The sequence below is a fragment of the Camelus bactrianus genome, chromosome 3 (assembly GCF_048773025.1).
Source record: "Camelus bactrianus isolate YW-2024 breed Bactrian camel chromosome 3, ASM4877302v1, whole genome shotgun sequence".
NCBI lineage: Eukaryota > Metazoa > Chordata > Mammalia > Artiodactyla > Camelidae > Camelus > Camelus bactrianus.
This window is the reverse complement of record NC_133541.1, coordinates 105672060-105694199: the sequence shown is the minus strand read 5'-3', so window position 1 is coordinate 105694199 and position 22140 is coordinate 105672060. Positions and strand designations below refer to the sequence as shown.

Here is a 22140-nt window from a genome sequence, read left to right as displayed (position 1 = left end):
CAAACAACTCTGGACTTCTTCAGAGGGGGAGCTGGAAAAGCAGTAAGTAAAACCAAGTGACTCACCTGAGAAAAACAAGCACAGAGTAGAGCCAAGGAATCAAACGGACTCTCTTTATTGTGAAGTCCAGCTACTCATTTCCCTTGTTAACAACCTTGAGTGGCACTGAGTAAAAGATGCTATAAAGGACAAACATAAATGGAGTGATAATAATCTATTACACGACATAACTTTCTCCATATTTGTTATTAGTTTTTCTGATTGCAAATTTAATACATTGTATTGGGAAACCATAGAAAATGAACACAATAGTTTATGTTCTGTTAATGTTCTGTATGGTTCAGTCTAGATTTTTATTAAATTGGAATTATTCTCTTCTCATGGCTATGGACCCATGCCCCATTTTTTAAAGACCTGGAGTCCAGAGTGGGAGAGACCCAGAGCATCTCAGAGGGCAGCGGCACAAATTCACTCCCTTCCAGCCCCTGCAGCTCTTTTCACCCATCTCCCCTCCCCCTTAGTCTGGTCGCTTACCATTGGTCGTTGTCGTGACAACCAGCAGCTGCCAGGGCAGGCAGCCTCTACCGCAGCAGGGGTGGGGCTTTGGGGGAGGGGGTAGGAGAGGAGGAGCCAGAGGAGGTGTCTGCTGCAAGTTCCTGGCTGCTTCTGAGCTCACCCCATCCTCCGAGAGGGAGGAGGCCAAGTGGTGATGCTGCTGCTTCTGCTGATACTCTAGTGGGTCTGGAAGGGTGGTTCCTCTTCGCACCATCGCCAACCAGAGAGGGAGGGGAAAAAAATCCCGGCAGCCGCTGCTGATGTTGGGTTCGGAGGCTGCATCCGACTCGGTCGCAAGGAAAATGGATTCAGTTTGCATCTCTCCCTCCTTTCAACAGCTTCTCCGGGTCTCAGCATGGTAAGTAGCAGAGAGCGGGTTTATCCTCTCGGTTTAGCTGACGGTTAAATGACCTGTGTGTGCATTTGTGGCCTGCACGTGAACAATGACTCCCTCAGAGGAGAGGAAGATGTGGAGACAGTGATGGGGATGAGAGAGAGGAAGGTTGCCAGCAAGAGAGAAGTAAGAAGGCATCTGCTTGTGTTGTTTTTAAAAAAATGGTATTCTGGCTTTATCTCGAACTGGCTCAGAATGCAGACGGAGCCCTTGGGTTCCTTTCCTTCCAAGCTTAGCAACAGAATCGGAGGATGGAAAAAGAGCTCACAAGAAATGGGTGTTATTGAAAGGGATCATTTCATTTGTAGCTCTCACATATAGGGTTGGGCCTTCCTCAGAAACACATTTGGTGCCCCCCTAAGCTTCTTGGCCTGATTATAAGGTGATTTTGCTTATTTCCTTCATTGCTGAGAAGCGGTGGCCCCAGAATTTAGCATTCTGTTTCATACTCTAACGCACTTTTGTTGAGAAACCATTTGCCGTGTTGTGGTACACAGATTCTATGGTGAATATACAAATGAATACCCTGTGGATGTGCATATCATACATACACTCATGTCACTTAGCACTGATAGTGCATTTATGAAACATATTTATATGCAGAGTGTGCTTTGCAATCATTTTAATGGGTTATAAATGTCCTTGCATGCTTAGAGGTAATTGCATATTTTTGAAACTATGCTTCTGGTTTGTATTATTATTCATTGGCTTCATCTGGATTAATGCAAGATTTATTCTTGTTATTGTCCCTTAGTTTCATTGTGACCAATTAGAACAATCTGTACCATAGCTCTAGATGTGAATTCATAGCCTGCCTCTTTTCTTTATTTTTAATTGGATTTGTGGGGGGTGATTTGAGAGCCCTGAATTTACAATGATAGGAAAGGGAGGTGCCTTGTGGTATCATTTTGTGTCCAGCGTCTTGCCAAATAAATGCTGAAACAAATCAGTTTTCTTGAAATTCTACCCCAGGCCTTTCTTGTTTGTGCCTTGTGTCCCAGGAAGCACAGATGAGCTGGAAGGTGAAATGCATTCCTTTTATTTCATAGTGCTGCTGTTTGCTGTTCATTCCTTCAGTATCCAGGCACCATTTTACAGTTCCCGCAAATGTTGTATCATGGGTCTGCCTCTTTAACCTAGGTGGTTAAGTAGGAAAGTGGGATTATTTTGAAAATCTACATGTTCCCAAGTACCCTAGCCATCTCCAAATCAGCCTGCTTATACAATGAAGTGAAATGAAACAAGAGAGTGAGCAAAGCTCAGCGGGTGAATGTGTGGCTGGTAGGCAAAATGGGGGGGCTATTGTAGTTTGCAAATGCTTAGTGGGATCTGCTTGACCTTTTACTGTGTCACAGCTTTAAGGCAGCTCAGTGTACTGAAGATGACTGAGGTGAGTAGGGTAAAGGGCTCCATTACCTCCCAGGATAAGGGATTTCATTGAATCAAAGCCAGAAACATCCTTGCAGGTAAAACTGTTGGTAATACTACATTCATCGTATGGACTGTTTGTATCCATCTCTCTCTTTAACAGTATCACTGTCAGTGCAAACACTTTTTACAATGTAAAATAACAGCATTTTTGTTTTCATCTTGCATTTTATCTTATCCCTGCTCCTGGAATATAGTAAATGTAACTATATCTCTGCTGCTGGGATATAGTAAATAGAACCATATCTTTGCTGCTGGGATATAGAAAATGTGAAAATAATGCATTTGATTTTACACACTGCCCCTCTTCATTTATTTGAATCAGGTTTACAGTTTAATTTCTCTGAGAATAAATGTCCTGTTTGGTTTCTATATGGGAAGGCTCCTCAGTGGGCTTAATGGGAGGAATGGATTTAATATGCTCATGGCATGTCATATATTACATAGATTCACAACTCTGTCAAGTCCTGCTACCGTGTGCCTTATTGTAACAACTCCATAAAGTAGCGTAGGGGAAGAGGTACTGGGCTTGTATGTCATATCCAAAATTTTGTAACACGCTGTGTACTGAATCTTTAATGATAACTTTTGACTTGGACAAATTAAAATTTCAGATATATCTATAGTAAGCTTTAAGAAATCAAGAGATGTCATAGTTGACCCTGTTTCATGCAATGAACACAGGTATCTTGGGCTTTGTTTTATTTCCTTTGTGTTGAGTTTTCATTAGGATGTGGTTTTATAGGTGAGGTTGGTACAGTTTGAGCAGAGGCAAATCACTAAGTCATGGGCATAGAGCTGACTATGAGTAGCATGTTTCAGCTGTGTGGTCAGACCCTGGTGGGAATACGGGTCTGGTTTTTGATTCTACAACTTGAGACAATTATATAACCTTTGCTGATGGCCCACAGAAAGTGAACTATGTTTAAAGGACCACAAGTTGAACTCTCTGAGAAGAGATAAAGAAACCAGGATCATTTCACTTGAAGAAGAGAAAACTGAGAGATGACAATCATTTGCTTCAAAGAGCTGAGGATTTTACATAGGGCATTGCTTCTTGCTATTTTGGGGACCTAAAATAGGGTCAGTGGGCTTCAACTTCATTATAAAGAATGAAGATTAGAAATACAAAATGTAGAACTTTCTGAGAGCAAATCTGAATTGTCAACTGTGTAACCAGATAAGGCAGTGCATCTTTTTTTCATCAAAACCTGTAAAAGTATGCCGTAAACATGCATTTATTTGGGATGGACTGGATTCTTTCTTAAGAACTTCTCTGGCTTTTTCTAGAGTAGACTGTCCATGTAAGAGTGTGCTTTAGTTGTTTAACATTCAGTGCTTCTAGACCTGGGACAGTAAGACTCCATTTTATAATGAGCTTCTAAATTACAGAATCTGGATATTTTTAAAGAAATCAATTGACCATCTGCTTAGAGGAATGTATATGTTGTCAGGATGCAGGGAATTGAACGTTTTCCTCTTCGTAAGAATCCTTTCTCAGCAACTTAAAGGAATTTGATGCCTAATAGCCATATTAAAATTACTGCCTTTTGTGTGGCTATTTTGAAAACTGAAATGAGGCTTAGTGGGGTCTAGATACAAAATAATACAAGAGCCATCACTTTGATGTCAGAAGAAAGCAAAATATATGCATGATACATACGTATTATTTAAATGTGCTGTTTAACAACAAACACATTTAATTATCTTTTTCTCAAATGCTATCTTGAAAATGTCATTCTTGTTGGCATATTAAATATTTTGACTGGTATTTAAACTTTAGGAAAACTTGTTTTAGTTGGAATGAACCACACTTCGTGGTAGGATGTTCCTTATTTCTTCAAGTGACCTCATAACATATTTCAATTTTACATACATCCTTCTCAAGTCCATCAGGGTGGTTGGAAAATATCTAGAGTGTCAAAACTGTTTACATTTCTCATAGATTCATAAAAAGATTGTTGCTTTGTTTTCCATGGTTGGAACCTAAAAGAAAACCAGATTTATCTTGAAAGTTTCAACTTAAATTACTCAATTGGTTTTTCCTGAAATAAACTAGATTTATACTTGGTGTTACTCTGAGAGTTCAGTTACAGTTCCCTGTATTTGCACATCCCAACTGTTATTCTACCAAGTGAAAATGAGTTTCAAACATTGTGAATTAATAATTGAAAAACACCTATTTGTAGACCTCTTACATGACCAGCACAATGTGCGTATGCTAGCAACGTAGAACTTCCTTGGTAGGGAGGATACAGGATATACACTCGTGAAATACTTAATGACAAGAACAATATGGTTCTAATCTGCACCATCATTATACCTTACCTTGATATAATCTTTTGTGGGTCTCCAAGTCATTTTACATTCTTTACTTTTCATATTATATTCCCCTAAATTCTATCATGCCAGTAAAGCTAGTGTCACCATAATGATTTTAAATAAGTGGAAAGAGTCTCAGAGAGGTTAGCCTTGTCCAAGTTTGGGACTGGTAAATAGTCTAACTGAGCCTGAATTTCACATCTCATTAGCCCAAATCTGCCATACTAGAAAAGTTATCAAATTATCTTGTTGATTTGAATTTTAAAATATCTAATACAGTAAATCTGCATTAAATGTAGCGCATCTTTAATTGGATTTTTATTTGAATATTTCAAGTGCCATGATGTGTTCTTTGGGGGTATTGAATTGCCAGATAGACTAAGTGTATTCTTTAGGTGTCAGCCAAAAAAAAGGTAGACACAAAAATTATTTTGGGAAAATTTGGAATTTATGATACTTCACAAAAGCGTAAAGACATTTATCTGGGGAAAATCGAAACCTTCTTGGACTGATGTGCACTAATTTTATGGCTAAGTATTTCTATTTTTAATGACATACAAGTTGGGAAGTAACACAATTTTTTTTCTGTGGTTAGGACCAAATTAATTCCTTTAGGTCCTAGACCTTGAAAAAAGTTAGCCATACCTCCTACCAGTATGTCCTAAGCATCCTTCTACCTACATGTTCTTAAAAATTTAAATGATATCAAATCATAAATAAGTATACATCAGTTCAACAACTTTCTGATATTCTCCTTGGACACATACTTTTATACTTTTTTGAAATATCAAGAATCAAATACTTTTCTCCAAAATATTCTAACTGTTTGGTGTCTCCCTTTCTTTACTGACACTGTAGGCACGTACCTTGTCTGACTGGTAATTCAGTGCTGGCCAAAGAGCAAATCATGCCAACTGAACTATTATTCCACATTTGTGAAATGTCCTTTATAAATAGTTAGCTTGCAGTACAAGCGAGATCCATCAAACATTTTTTACTTTAAATCAATATTCACCAGTACAATTAAATTTTCTTGTAATTTTTTTTTTTACATTGAAAAAATATATATCCTCATTGTGAGGGGAGAAAAAAGTGCAGAAATGTATAAAAAGCAAATCACCCAGAAACCTACCATCAAGAAATCATTACTGTTAGCACTTTGGAATATTTCTGTCTAGATTTTTTTCCCTATATGCCAGTATAAACAACTCAGATGTACAGTTTCATAAATGGGCCCATACTCTAAGCATTGTTTTATAGTTCTTTTACTTTATGTAAGGTGGCCATCTTCCCATGTTAATGCAATATGTCTCTGCTAAATTTTTAATCTCAGGGTGCATTTTTCTTGATGATTCAAGATATTTTTTCCTCACTTTGGGGTCTTTACACTTTGCTTTAAAATACTTCTTATGATACAGTAGATCTCGCTTGATTTACAGCAGCTAGGAGTCAAACATTATTTCCAGGAAATATGAGATCTGTAATTCTGAGCTGACTCTCCGTCTCACAATGGGCATTAAATTAACCTTGGTCATCCCTTGTCTGCTGATAATGTATGAGTTTTAAGCCCAAGTCAGTGTTTGAGTCACTAGGAATTTCACCAGGTGCACGTAAAGCGGAAATTAAAAAAATGAAACCAAACCAAATCTCTTCCAGATTCATGTTATTTTTCCTCAGTACAGTAGTGGCATCCTGTAGTCTTAACCTCTGTGACCAACTTGAATCCTTCATGAAAACATTTAAATAACATACATTAACTGTCATATCACTTCTCAAACTAAACTGAGATACATTTTTGGCATCGGTGTATTTCTTAACCCTGTAGATAGTTTTTAAATGAAAGACCAGTCATCTGACTCTTCCCCTTTTAAAATGTGAGTGGCTGGATTCTTCTTACACTTTAAGTTTGAGCTTTGACTATAACTCCTTGGAGAGGTTTCCTTAAGTACATCTCCACTGTTACTCTCTGGACCCTCTGTGTTTCCTTCGTAGCATTTGTTGAAGTTGTGATTATAAAGCTGTTTATTTGCTTACTTGATTTCCCCTACCCTTCGCCAGATGGTAAGCTCTCTGAGGGCAGAAAATGAAACTGTTAATTAATACTGGTTGCCTTGGTACAACATATGTACTCAATAAAGGCTGGTTGAACGAGCGAATAAATGGATGGCCCCCTGAAGGACCTCTGGCCTCCGACTGTAGAAGGGCTTTCCACCAGGCGTTCTTTACACTGTGACTCTCATCCTTTTATTTTGCCTGTAAAACCAAAATGGATTGTATTCATAAAGGTGATATTCTCGGGATTTTAAGATTTTGACAAAGGAAAAGCGAATTCTTAAAGGTAACAAATCACAGCATTTAACAATCCATCGTTAAAAATTGTTCACTATGTGCTATGACATAAATAAGAAGCTATGGACATTTCTGTGGCTCCACTGATTCCCTTTCAAAACTGAATTGCAAGTCAGAAATAATGACACTATTAAGGGAGTACCTTTGTTTTCACTGTAATTTATTAAACTAAGTTAGTAATTTAATTATCTTTTTTTAATTGAAGTAGTCAGTTACAGTGCATCAATCTCTGGTGTACAGCATAATGCCCCAGTCATGCATATATATACATATATTTGTTTTCATATTCTTTTTCATTAAAAGTTATTACAAGGCTCTGAATATAATTCCCTGTGCTACAGTGAAGAAATTTGGTTTTTTTAATCTATTTTTATATATAGTAGTTAACATTTGCAAATCTCAAACTCCCAAATTTATCCCTTCCCACCCGCTTTCCCCGAGTAACCATAAGATTGTTTATTATGTCTGCGAGTCTGTTTCTGTTTTACAGATGTGTTCATTAGTGTCCTCCTTTTTCTTTTTTTTTAGATCCCACATATGAATGATATATGGTATTTTTCTTTCTCTTTCTGGCTTACTTCACTTAGAATGATGATCTCTAGGTCCATCCATGTTGCTGCAGATGGCATTATTTTATTCTTTTTAGCATCAAATTATATGATACACACTCAAAGCTATTTTGCTTTCTAGAAATACACTCTGCTAAATTCTATCATAGACAAATCATTCCTTCATACCTGTATCCCAGAATTAGGCTGAAACAGAAACAGAGGCGATAATGATACTCAAAAGATAAATTAAGGCAAAAATCTTGCTTTCATGAAAGCTTTGAAATTAAAATGTGAAGAGTGACCTGGAGCAGAGGGGTCTGCTTGGCAAACACAGAGAAGTGTCTTCAAGTTGCTGGTGGCAGCCATCTCTAGAGGTGCCTGACCTGCTGATGCACTGAAACTTCAGTATGGGGAAAAAGTTGTTGTTCCCTTTCTTTATTTGGCATCTAAATCAAGATCATTTACCACAGGGCTTGAAGTTCTGGAGTCAACTGAAGTTAAAATATAGATAGAAAACCAAATCTGACTAAGCTTAGTTAACACTTTCATCAGAAAAAAATTCATTGGTATTATTTTCAAGAAGGAAATTTTGTTGAAATCATTATGACTCTAAAAAAGCCTTGTGAGCATGTGCTGAAGAAAAGAGCGTGATATCTTCATCATGCCTTCTGGTCCAAACTGGAAATGTTCCTCTGAAAAGTGTGACCCAGTATAACCACAATGAAAATGTAAACCAAGCGTTTCTCACTCACGTTCTTCCTTCTGGTGCAACATTTCGTGGAGAGAGGTGCCTTCCAAAAGTAAGCTGAGCTCTTACTCCGTACTCCTAACTGATCCATATTTAAGGGCCTTAAACTATTCATAGATCAGATGTACCTAATTTGAACATATTTTCCAAAACAAAAATTGTTTTTTAAATGCAAGAATACTGATGAAAACAGCTAGACAGAACATTTTAAGTGAGTACCATTCTGTAAAGTCTAGGATATCGTGTCATTCTACCAGTAAACCATTAAAGCCATTGAAGGAATTGCAAGACACTAATTTTTTTTTATAACAATAGCCTATCTAGAGAGTTGAAATTAAAAATTAACACTTTGAAGTCATATGATAAGCCACAGACAATGATTCTGCTAATTGACAGTGGTAAGACAGAGAGAGGGACTTAGGTGTTTTGAAGATATTATAGATCCCAAACTTGCTTTCTTATGAATTTCTTAGATAATTCCGTTTATGAAAATGGGAACTCTGGCATTACTGAAATTTCTCCATTGTCTGCTCTGCTCAGGTTACCTGGACCCAGAGGAGGGAAGTACTCCTGCTCCACTGGCTTAGTCTTTGTCTCCTGCATCTCCTAAGGAGGAATTTAAGTGGTTGTTAATCAGTTAATTAAGCAGAATTTGTATTTCAGAGAATATATGATTTTTTGCTGTATTAAGGAAAGCATTTGAATTATGACTTTTATTTTTAAAGCCTTTTGTTTACTAAAAGCGTCTACACAATTTAGAATTTACAAGATATTGAGCCAGATGCCTAAAACATTAGCAACCATTCAAAATAAACCCTCGCTTTTAGAAAGTGAATTAACAAGGAACCCCTTACCCCTAGTTAATTTACACAGAAGGAGCATTTTAGCCATCCTGTTCTCTTCTCAGCTAGACTGTCCACATTTGAGGCTCCACAGGGTGCAGTGCCACACTCTGAAATAAGAGAAAGGAAACTGTCCGCCTGCAACAAGGGAAATTGATTCTTCCACGACTGTGTGACCTTCTGGGTTTTATCCTCCATAGATTGAAAAGAGCCCAGTCTGCAAACACATGCTTAAACATGCCCGATTCACACAAATGCTCGTATCTGAACAGGTTTAGCTACACGTCTTGTCCACTCTCTTTTAACTGTGGTGTGTGATTTTGTATTTTTCTCTTCACTCTATGGGTTTTGAAATCAAGTCTAAATGGCTTAGCCAAGACCCGTGGAAGGTGGTAAAGAGACAAGGTTAATTTTTCTAGCCATTCACTGGCCATTTGCTTACTGAACTTTCACTAACATTTCTGTAGTTTGAAAACATCAGGTATCTTAATTTATTTTATATAATCCTTTGCTTTGAAACGCCAAGCTTTGTATATTTAACTGTAATCTAAGCAGAATTGATCCATTCCCAGTTCACATGGTGCTATCGCTAACCACTTTCTTGATGTCCTCAAATGGTGTTTGCCGAACGAAAGGCTCTTTATGACGGACAGTAGCTGATGAAATAGTAGAAAAGCATTTTGTTCAGGAGACAGGCATTTTGCAAAGAAGCACTCTCCCTTGGGTCAGTCTGAAAATTTTTTCAGACTTGATGCTGACTTATCTCTATTCTTTAGAAACATTGGGGACATCTAGAGTTTCGAATTTTGTTTATACTTCAAGTAAATCAATTTATTCCAACAACAAATGAGGTAGCCCTGACCCTCATAATAAAAAGAATATCTGACATGCTCTGAATGTAACTAGGATAAAAAAAAGAAAACAGAGCAACTTAACTTTCCTCTTTTTCCAGAAAAAGAGCTAAATTCTTGGAGTACCTATTATGTACTTATTATGCTGTTTTCGTCCATGTCCATTTTTGCAGCCCGCACAACAGAGGCATTGTGCCTCCCACTTTGCAAGAGGGAAGTGAAGCTTGGGTGGGTTGAATTTCTTAGCCAAAGCCATTCAGTTAGTGAGCTGGGAGCTAAGACTGAAGTAAGATCCATCTGATTTTATAGCACAGTGGTTGAAAACTGGAGCCTTGCTGGGTGGACCCAGCTCAAGGGAGCGTTTATAAACATATATAAAGTGTTTATAAGCAACAGTATACGCTCCCAGCACAATATTTTTAAAAACACACTTTTGTTCAAAATTTTATAATTTTGACAATTTCAAAAAATATCTGAATACTTGCCTCCTCTTAGAAAATAAGAAAATCTGGCCTCACAAGGCCCACATCTCATGGCAGCACATCTGGGGTTGAGTGATGGACGTTCCTCCTGGTGGTCCTGTGCTCGTCAGCATGTGCTCCCTCGACACCCCATGCCCCCACCCCCCAGTTAATTCACATTAACTCTCTGGTCTTTGAAACAGTAGGGGTTTTGACCCCTGTTTAGCCCATTTTCATTGCACCACACCATATACAATTTCCTGGTTAAGCATGATTTTTGTTCTTTAAAGAAACATTCAGGTTTCGTTAATATGGAAGCTGAAATGAATTTAACAGCAGATGAGCATTTGATTAAAATGAGGTATCTGTATGAAATTTAATGCTGTTGATCTGGTTTGGGGGCAATCCCAATTACATTTCAACTGGATAATTTGCAGCTTTTCAAGTTTTTCTTCTTATGCCCCATCAATTTTTTTTTTATCTCTTCCTTAATCAGTAAGCAAAGGCATTTTTCACAGTAAGTAATGTGTTTAGTACTTTATTTTACAAGTTATGAAAGACTTTTGATACTTTAAGTTTTCACAAGCGTATAGGTAGAGAAGATACTATATATTATGTTGTATTATATTATATTACATTACATTATGTTATGTTCTATCACTTATAATCACCCTCCGGGTAAAGTTCAGAGTACCTACCTGTGTCCTGCATTACATAACCACTAAGTGAAATATCGGGGATTCAAATCCAGATTTCTTTACTTCGAAATTTTTTTGTTCTACGAGATGTGGCCCCACACAACCAAATGATCCATCAGTGATGTGATTCAGGGCCAGAGAATTAGGACATGATCTGACCTGCATGCTAAGTCCTAATTCAGGCACTAAGGTAACTTAGGCCACTTGGTTGTCCTCACCAAGTCCTTCCTTTCATGTACAATCGATGAGTGTATAGTTGTGTATGGAAACAACTAAATAGACCAAGAGCTATCAATGGGGGTTTTGGGGGGTGGAGGAAGAACATATAGTTCCCATATGTGTATTATCATCATCACCAATACCACAGAAGCCTAACTGAAGGTCCTCAAAATAGAAAGCATTCATAGACTCCCATCATTATCCCTGGTCCCCGTCCGAAAGGAACTTCCGTTTTTACAAGGAAAAGGGGCCAAATTTAAATAGAATATTAATATATGTAACATGTAGATGGAATAGGTAAATAGCACCAGAGTTTTCCGCAGAAGTCTTTGTTTTTGTGAAGTGACCACGATGGCTTCTAGCTAACTGGCCTCAACGATTAGTGCACGTGTTGACGAGGATGGTCTTGAATCAGTATTCAATCCTGTTTTTCTTCTCCGAAGATAGATCTTTCATTTGATGAGCCAAACATAATTTTTGTTTACAATAATAAATAGGGATTATGAGGCACGTTAATCTACTTTTTGGACTAAATTCAGGTTAAAAAGTCTCTGAGAAATTTGTTTCAAAACACATTTGACATTAATGTTGGTTGTTGTTGTGACGTTGGTTTGTGTTTGTTTTGCCACCCTTCCTAGAAGCTAGCATTGCCCTGAAGTCATTGCACACATGCACCGACACGCTTTGAAGAAGGTAATGGTATCCCTATTTTATGCATAACTCAACCAAATTTATTGAGGTAAATCAGTTTACTGTTTAGTCAAGATTATCTAACTGATAACTGATGGTACCAGATTCTGAACTCAAGTCTGCCTGACTCCAAGATGGTCTTAACTAATACACTAAGCTATTTCCCCCTTGTAGTGAAAACTTGATTGTGCTCCTGAAAATTAAAAAGAAAGACAAATATATTTTTAATGTTATTATTATTGTTAAATATTAATCAAGACCCAAAAGATAGCAACACTCTGTTAAAGTGACGTTCAAGAACAAAGCCCACACAACCAGTTTCCTCAGTAAGGAAGGACAACAAAGAGCTGAAGGAATCCCAGTCTTCACATAAACCATTTGGAGATTTTTGTGTTTAAATAACCAATAGGAGGTCATTGGTGAGCTGTGTGCATTTGTACAATATAATCCAGGGTTCCCTTTTTAAAACGAAAGGTATTAAATATATTGTAATAAAAGAAAATTACCTAGTTTTCCTTCCTGCTTTTTTTTTTCAAGCCATAAAAAAGCAAGAAAACATTTTACACTGTATTTACCACAATGCTGTAAACTATGAACATTTTCTTTTTCTCTGAAGATTCAGAGAGCAGTTTTACAGAAATTTCATCTCTGGGAAAAATTCTCAATTGCACAATAGACTCAGCAGCATGAATCCCAGAACTCAATGCTATGGACAGTATAGTATCTGTGTTCTTATCGCTTCTGTGGTTCTAAATTCATGCAATGTAAGACTTTTTTGTTTCCTTTTTTTTTTTTTTTTTTTTTTTTTGCTTGTAGTGAATAGCAGTTTTGACAAGTCAGGTTTGAGTGAGAAAAGGCTGAATCCTTGATTTGTCTGTCCATACATATAGATGAGGTATATATGATAAATCAGTTGTGGCCTGTGCCAAGCATAGAATATAAGAAAGCTCCAGTATTTTGTAGAAGAGGTTCAGTAACACAGAAAAATATGCAAGATAGGTCTTTTCAGATAGAAAAAAAAAGTCAAAAATCAAAAGATTGGATTTAACACCAATTTTGTGAGAAAGGAAGAATTATACACACACACACACACACACACACACACACACACACACACACACACACACATATATTTTAAAGGACCCAAATACTGCAAGTCAAAATATTAGCAGGAATTAATTCCGGGTGGTAACTTCATGAGAAATTTCTTCATTGACTTTTTTATGATTTCCAAATTTACTAAAATGAAATTTACTTATTAATTAGCAAAATGTGGTGAATATTTTTAAATGAAAGATTTGGTCATCAAAATTTCTAAATTATTCAGAAATCAGGTAGTTGACTATCCAGAGTGACCCTGCAGGGCTTCTGGAAGATAGAAGTTTTGCCCTTTGTGGATCAGAGGTTCCAAACTGTTTTCCATAGACAACCACAGTGTCCCTTGGTTGTGAGCTGGAGAGAGAAGGAAAAGACTGGGAGGTTAGGATCCAGGCTCTCTCTACACACACACACACACACACACACACACACACACACACACCCCTTTGAATGTCCTCCTAAAGTTTTGAGAAAGAAGATCCTTTCACAAAATTGTTTGAAAACCCTACGATATATAGCTGTAATTGATATTTTGTGTGCCAAAATATCTAATTTCTTTAAAAACTAAAGATTTTATTTTCATTTGGATAGTCATCATCTTATTTTCATCAGCCTCTAGTGGTTTTAGTCCACAGTGTTTACTGGAATCGATGTTAATAAGACAGAACTCCAAGCTTACCACCATGTGACTTAGTCATAATTCATTTTCACTGAAGATCTCAAGCAAGGATTATGTAATGAGAGAGCAACCTCCCCCCCCCCCCCAAGTCTTCAGAATTCTGACCTTTTCCCTTTAGGAAGTAGGCACGTTTATCTCCATCATGAAGGACCTGCTTACACTTTTGCCGCCCTCTGTGTAGTTCAGATGCAGTGAAATTTTTAATGATGACGGTGGCAGTGATGCTATTGCCGATGACAGTTCACACTTTGACAGTAGGGTCTGGGGTTGCATGGCTCCGGGGAGGACTCTGAAGGATGCCTCCCAGAGCTGTGCTGTGGAGCAGCACCGAATGAGCACCTGCCGGATGCCCTGTGAGTTCTGAACACTTTACAAGCGTAAGCCTTGGAAGTAGGTACCATGGTACCCCCTTCTTACTCCTTCAGCTGAGGAAACTAAGGCAGAGAATGTTCCACGAGCTAGTAAATGATTTACGGAGTGGTTCCTAAGTGCTTGTCTTTATACTAGGTGTACGAGATCAGAGCCCTCTTCTCAAAAGGCTTATAAAGTAGCAAAGGAGACAGGTCTATAAACAAGAGTTAATGATAAAACATGCAATGTGTGGCCACCAAAACGTAATGCTGTGGCTTTCCCATTCAGCTGCCAAAGGACATGGCCTCTAACAAAAACAAGTACCGTAAATTTGCCATCAAGATACAGAGTTTTATTTTAGCTGAATTATATTTGATCTTTACTGAAGAAATAAAAACAGAATGTGAATGACTTTTTAGTGACCATTTCCTGTTGCTTTATATTACACATTGTAATACTACACATTAGCTCGTATATTGTAACACTACCTGACCAAACCCATCTAATTGATGAGTCTTAAGATAATCCAGATATCTTATTTCTTATGTGAATGACTAACCAAAGGTTAGATTTTTCTCTTTATGACATCACCTGGGGAAGAAACTAGGTATATATTTGAACATTTTGAATTAAAAGAGAACTTTGGTATATTCTTCAAACCACATACAAAAACGTATTCTTTGCATTTGTGGTCCTGATTTTAAAGGAAAATTATGTTTAAAAATAATTCTAACACCTACAATGTGTTCTTCTAAGGTGTATGTGTGGAGAAGTAGAGAGTGGGGAACATACAAAGATGAGTAAGACTCAATCCCAGTACAGTTAGCAGTAAGCGTTGAGGCGCTGAAACTTTGCCAAGAGACATGGGGGCCTTTATCGGGACTGAAGAACATTGGCCAATTCTGTATCAAACATGTGAAAATCTATACAAGAAAACTGAAGAACATCAATCAACAAACATAAATGAAGAAAAAGAGTAAATTTGTGAAGATGGAAGATAGAGTTTACCACCTGAAAGTAGGGGAGGACACTGTAACCTGTCTGGCCTTAAAGTTAAAAAGGAATGTTAGAGTGACATGGAAGCAAGCCACTGATACTGCCTTTTTTTAGAATAATGCAGAATATGGATTTTTAAAACAAAACCGCACGAAGAGGTCATTTGGCGGCATGCATAGTTTGCTGTGCTCTGAATTTCTGTGTACTGGATGTGTATTAGAAAACAGACCATAAGACTGAAGTAAGGAATGACTATTAAATCCTAAAGAGCAAATTATGAATGGCTTCCTGCAGTTTTTTTCCCCCTTCAACCTTCCCTGGTGTGTGAATGTAATGAGGCCACATGCACAGTAAGTATTGGAAAACATGTTAGATACATTGATTCCAGTTGCAGCCAAGGGACTCTTTCAGGATTATTTTTTCTGTATTTAATACATACACAGTAACCCAGAAAGTAAGGGAAAATATAAATCCGGAGGGGAAAAGGTAACTGAGTGTTTAATGAGCGTATTGATCCTGCTCCGCCTGCCTTCGCCTTGGTGTTTTTCCCTCTTTGAGCTGTGATTATCAGTACTCCAGCCTCTGAATTAAATAATCGGTACACTCTCTGTGTCTCTGTGCGGTCAGGTGACGCTGAGGCAGAAACCTGTAAAGCCCGAGCAGATCTCTTAAACTCTCTATTTCCTTTTAAGTAAAAGGAAAGTCTCGGGCTAGTATATCTACAAGAAGGACCCTTCCAGCTGTAAATATGTTCATGACTCTGTGACTGTCATCACATTTTTCCGTCAGTCTTGTGTCATGATAAATACTTCCCAAGGTAATAGCAATGTTGGCTTTTTCATCACTGTTCTCTTTCAGTATGTATAAGTGTATGTGTTTGTCTGTTTGTAAGAAAGAGATGTTGCCTCAGTTTAGCAAAAAGGTTATTCATTCATTCCAAACCATACATCTAAAAAGGCATACATACAGTGTGGTAGACTGCAGGGCTAATTAGTCAGTCCAATGAATAAAAGTATTGAGTTTACTTTTTCTTGGCTTCAGCCCAGATACTGCATCCATAAGCGCTCATGTTCAAGCACCAGGTGACCGATTGATTGACAGAGTTATTATTAAGAGGTTTTCTAGTTTATTGAAGGGGCTGTATTAGATTATATTCAAGGACTCTTTCCCCTCAACATGATGAACGTGTGGAAGCAGACCCCCAAGGCAGGAGCATTCTCTGCCCTATAAAATATTTGCTCTTGCGCGTTCAGAAAGTCACTTCACGATTTCCCTTTTTAGAGGCCGTGTGGGGAGCCAGCTTGCCATATGTGTGATATTTTCATCAAAGTATGCACACATCTCTGCTTGATAGAAAAACATCAAATGAAAGGAGTCGAGATTGTCTTTTTCATTCTTTCCTATTTCTCAGGACAGGTTTTACTGTTGTATATCAGGTCAATAGAATTTCTTGTAAAATCAGAGAACCCCTTGACTTGACTAGTACTCTTCTTCCACAGACTTTATCATGGAATAAGTTCACTTATTCTAGCTGCAGTTTTTTTAGGGTGAACCCGTGTGACCCAGTGTGAGGGCACACAACTGGGATTCAGAAATCCTGGGTTTAGTCTTTGTTCAGCTGTCAACCAGCTATATGACATGAGCAGGCCTCCTGTCCTTTCTTCTTTTTTTTTTTCTCTAGTGTCCTGTCCATTCTTGATTTTTTTGAAACTATAAAAGGAGAGAAAAAGATACAGCTTTTTTTTTCTCTCGTTGCTCCCCTTGAAAGGAAAAAAAAAGTAAATGTGTCTAGAAGGATCTTTTCATTCCTCTGCCATCAGATGTGTGGGCATATTTGCAAACTGATGGAAGAAATCCTTTCTGAAATCCAGAGTCCTTTCATTTGCCTATAGTAGTGATTACAGTTATTTATGGACCTGGCTTATTTTTCCCATTAGCCTGCAATCTCCACAAGGGAAATGAGGTAGGGGGAGGCGGGGGGGAGGGAAGCACAATCTAAGGAGTAGACTAGAATCCAAGAAGGGGTGAGGGAATTGCAGATGGCTCAAAAATGCATATTAATTTAACCTTTCATTTGTAATAGCGAACTGTTAAAAATAAAATTGCATAAAATTGCCTTGACTGATTGGAATATAGTGAAAATACGGTGAAAGAACATTGCAGGAGGCATGCACTGTAAATTCTTTAAACACTATTACAGATTTTAAAAATTTAATGACATGGAAAGACATTTAGAATACATTCAGTGAAAAATCTAGACTTAAAAACACTATGTTGAAAATATGTTCACATGTGCATAGATAAAAAAACATGAAGGCAGTATAAAAATATAAAAAGTGTTTAGGTGGTAGAAATATACGAATTTTATTTATTTTAAAATTTTTGTTGATAAGGTTTTCTAGGTTTTTTCCAATGGACATATATTACTTGGTTAATAAGACAAGAAGCAAACCAAAAAGAACTTTTTTTTTTTGTCTTCTTTGGTTTATTTTGCTCTTTTTTTCCCCTGGTTTCCTAATGTGAAAGCTCAGATTATTGGTTCAAGAAGTCTCTTTAAAAAATTGACATATAGTTGATTTACAATATTGTGCTAGTTTTAGGTGTATAGCAAAGTGATTCAGTTATATATATTTTTTTCCGGACTATTTTCCATTATAGGTTATTATAAGATATTGAACATAACCCCCTGTGCTATACAGTTAATCCTTGTTGCTTATTTATATGTATAGCAGTTTATGTCTCTTAATCCTATACTCCTAATTTATCCCTCCACCCCTCCCTTTCCCCTTCGGTAGTCATAAATTTGTTTTCTATGTCTGGGGGTTTCTTTCTGTTTTGTATATAGGTGTTTGTATTCATTTTTAGATTCCACATGTAAGTGATATCCTATTTCTTTCTCTGTCTTACTTCACTTAGTATAGTATTCTTTAGGTCCATCCATATTGCTGCAAATGACAGTATTTCGTTCTTTTTTATGCTGAGTAATATTCCATTGTATATATATATTCCACATCTTCTTTATCCATTCATCTGTTGATGGACACTTAGGTTGTTTCCATGTCTTGGTTATTGTAAATAATGGTGCTATGAACATTGGGGTGTATCTTTTTAGAGTTTTCATCTTTTCCAGATATATGCCCAGGAGTGGGATTGCTAGGTCATATGGTAGCTCAATTTTTAGTTTTTGAAGGAACCTCTATACTATTTTCCATAGTGACTGCACCAATTTATATTCCCATCAACAGTGTAGGAAGGTTCCCTTTTCTCCATACTCTACAGCTTTTAATATTTGTAGACCTTTTGATAATGGCCATTCTGACTGGTGTAAAGTAATACCTCATTGTGGTTTTGATTTGCATTTCTGTAATAATTAGCAATGTGGAGCATCTTTTCATGTGCCTCTTGGCCATCTGTATGTCTTCTTTGGGGAAATGTCTATTTAAGTATTTTGTCCACCTTTTGATTGGGTTGTTTGGATTTTGATAATGAGTTGTATGAATTGTTTGAATATTTTGGATATTAACCCTTTGGTGGTTGCATCATTTGTAAATATTTTCCCCCATTTTGTAGGTTGTCTTCTTGTTTTGTTGATGGTTTATTTTGCTGTGCAAAAGCTTTTAAGTTTGATTAGATCCCATTCATTTTTTTTTTTTTTTTGCTTTTATGTCCATTGCCTTGGGAGATTAACCTAAGAAAACATTGCTACGATTTATGTCAGATAATGTTTTGCCTACGTTCTCTTCTAGGAGTTTTACGGTGTCATGTCTTATATGTAGGTCTTTAAACCATTTGAGTTTATTTTTGTATATAGTGTGAAGGAGGGTTCTAATTTAATTGATTTACATGTAGCTGTCCAGCTTTCCCAGCACCACTTGTTGAAGAGACTTTTTCTCCATTGTGTGTTCTTGCCTTTGTTGTCATAGATTAATTGACCTAAGTGTGTGGGTTTATTTCTGGGTTCTATTCGGTTCCATTGAGCTATATGTCTGTTTTTGTGCCAATACCACACTACTTTGATAATTTCAGCTTTGTAGCATAGTCTAAAGTCTGGAAAATTATGCCTCCAGCTTTGTTCTTCCCAAAAGAACTTTTTAAGTTGCCTTTATCTGAACATTTTAGAAAGTTTCTGATGGATATTTAGGGAAGGAAAAGCAGGCTTTATATTCTTTCACCATTAAGATAAATTATTTCATTGTTCTCTTGTTTGTTTTTTTAAAAATCTGAATTAAAATAATGATCAACCGTAAGTATATGTAAGAAATGAAAACCCTAGGATTTAGACAAGCCAAATGAAGACCAGCAATGCTCTCCTGCCAGTTTTAAGCTGTTCTGATACTGAAGGACAAGCCCCAAGGTCAATTTAAGCAAGCCAGAGTGACTACATCATCACTGTCAGCAGAAAAAAGTGAGCTTTCTTGATGTTCTATCTACTAATAATTTTGCAAAGTAAGATCAGGGTTCTTTCTTTTCTGGAAAATATGACCAATTGGTTTTTATTCACGGATCTTTTTCTTAATTTCCAAAATGAATTCTGATAAACCCTGATTATTATCTGTTAGTATTTATTTATTACATCATCATACTATAATCCTTCATAGTCATTCTAGTTATTTTTTTAATGTATGTGTTATGAGCATGAATTGCTTTTTCCATAAATTATAAGTCAGTTGAAGAGTTGATCACTTTTGATTAATTTCATTCAATGTCCCTACCATTTATTTGTGTCTGCTCCAGCATCCCCCACCTCTCCCACCCCCCCTCAATATCCTCTTTCCTCAGTTTGCTTCTCTGTTAACTTATCCCGGACACCCAGTTTGGAGGACCCAACAGTTAGAAGCATCTCTCACTGGCAGTGTCCCATGCACTCAATTCTCCTTTTGTCTGAATTCCTGTCATGCTTGTGATCACTACGGCACTGTTTACTGCATAATTGTTCTCCTTGTTTCAAATGTTCTCATTTTGTCTCCACAACTAGACTGAAAGGCTCTTGAAGAATTTACAGTCCTCCTCCATTTCCCAGAAGTGGAAGGAAACCTCTGTTTTACATGTGCATTCTCTATGCCATGTACTGTCCTGGGTGTTTTGCTCGTTATCTCATTTAAGCTTGTTAACTCTTCTGTTAAGTCGGTATTAACATCCTCATACGTTATGGGAGGACACTAAATTCAGAGAGGTTGCTTACTTTCCTGAGGCCACACAGCTCATTAGTGACCCAGCTGTCTGCCTCTGGGTCCCTAATTGTTTTCCATTCCACCATATTGTCTGGTTGATAACAGGTCACTTTAACGCGGTAGCTCATTTATAATTTTATTTAATTTTCTACTCTTGCTTTGTATTTGACCTAACAGATAAAATGTTGTGGTAGAAACATTAAATATAATTAGGTCTTGGTTATTTGCTTTTAAATGGCCTTTCTTGTTCATGCCAAGTTTTCCTTCCTCTCTTGGTATCTTCCCCATTATATTTTTTTCCACTCGCCAAAATTACATTAAACCTCAAAGTGTCCAATTCATTAAAATGCTCCTGTATTCCATGAACAATATTAAAGACAATAATACATGGATTAGCTCTCTCTCTTCCCTGCGTGAAAGAACCTACCTTGTCTCTATTTCAATTTGAGATTCCTGCCCCCTCTAAACTGGGGTATTCTCCGGGTTGTGGAGGCAGCTCCCTTGAGACAAAAGGCACTGAAGAGGCGGTAGTGATTCTGAACTTAAGTCCCTGCAGTGCCTCTAGAATATTCAGAAGCCTAGAGTAACCTGACCCCTGCAGGAGACAGCAGAACGGGATATGTACAGAGAGTGCTGAGTAGGGAAAGGCTCCCTTTCAACTGTGATAACTTACAGGAAGCTAGAGAAGTCAGCCTTCCAGCCTCCCCCGAGTTAACTAGCATGTGCCCACACTTCTATCCTACCACGGTTCTGTTTGTCAGAGAGGACCTGGGTTTTTTCTTCTTTTTTTTTAATTGAAAGATAGTTACAATGTGTCAGTTTCTGGTGTACAGCATAATGCTTCAGTCATACACATACATAATACATGTTTTTATCTTCCTAATGCAGTGTGAAGAACTAAAAGAGGGTAATTTAAAACACAGGCAGCAAAGATACTAAAAGAGACTCTCTGAATACATCAAACCAGGCGCTTCTAACGCTGTGCCTTCCTCCTGAAGTTCTCTCCAGAATTCAGATGGGACTGCAGGAGCAGAAGACTGACTGCCAGGGGTCTGGTCTTTGAAGCCATCACAGTCTGGGGCCACCTGCCCCATGACATAGGCAGTCCAGAATCAATGGCTTGAGCTGATATTGAGGTGAGGGCTAGAAAATATTGCACATGGATTTTGTTCTTTAAAATGGTTGTGTTGTCATTCTCATAGTCTACCAGCAGAAGTTCCAAGGGAAAAACATTTCCAGAAAACAACTTGCAATTCATACCAAAAGCCTTAAAATGGCACACTCTTTGCCCTAGCAATTATGCTGATGGGAATAGATCCTAGAGAAATGCCTAGATGACAATCACCTTATCATTTATCATCAATATGATGTATACTACCAGAAAATTAGACACAGTCTGTTATGGGCTGAGTTCTGTGCCCCCCAAATTCATATTTTGAAGCCTGAACCCCAGTGTGACTATATTTGGAGATAGGGCTTTTAAAGAGGGAATTAAGATTAAGTCAAGTCATAAGGTTCGGACCCTAATTCAATACAACTGGTGTTCTTATAAGAAGCAGAAGGCTACCCCAGGAATGTGCATAAACAGAGAGGAACGGCCCTGTGAGGACACAGTGAGAAGGCAGTTATCTGCAAGTCAAGAAGAAAGGCGTCACCAGAAAACAACTTTGATGGCACCTTGGTCTTGCACTTCCAGCCTTCAGAACTGTGAGAAAATAAATGTGTGCTGTCTAAGGC

The 22140-nt window shown here is 37.5% G+C and overlaps 1 protein-coding gene across 2 annotated transcripts in view; it reads left to right on the top strand.

The window, feature by feature from the left end:
• The first annotated feature begins 668 nt into the window (after positions 1-668).
• JAKMIP2 (janus kinase and microtubule interacting protein 2) overlaps positions 669-22140 on the top strand; it is a 152068-nt gene continuing 130596 nt past the window's right edge. For both annotated transcript variants that reach the window (XM_010959619.3, XM_010959618.3), the window contains exon 1: positions 669-913. The gene's annotated coding sequence lies outside the window, so the exon portion shown is untranslated. The remainder of the gene's footprint in view (positions 914-22140) is intronic.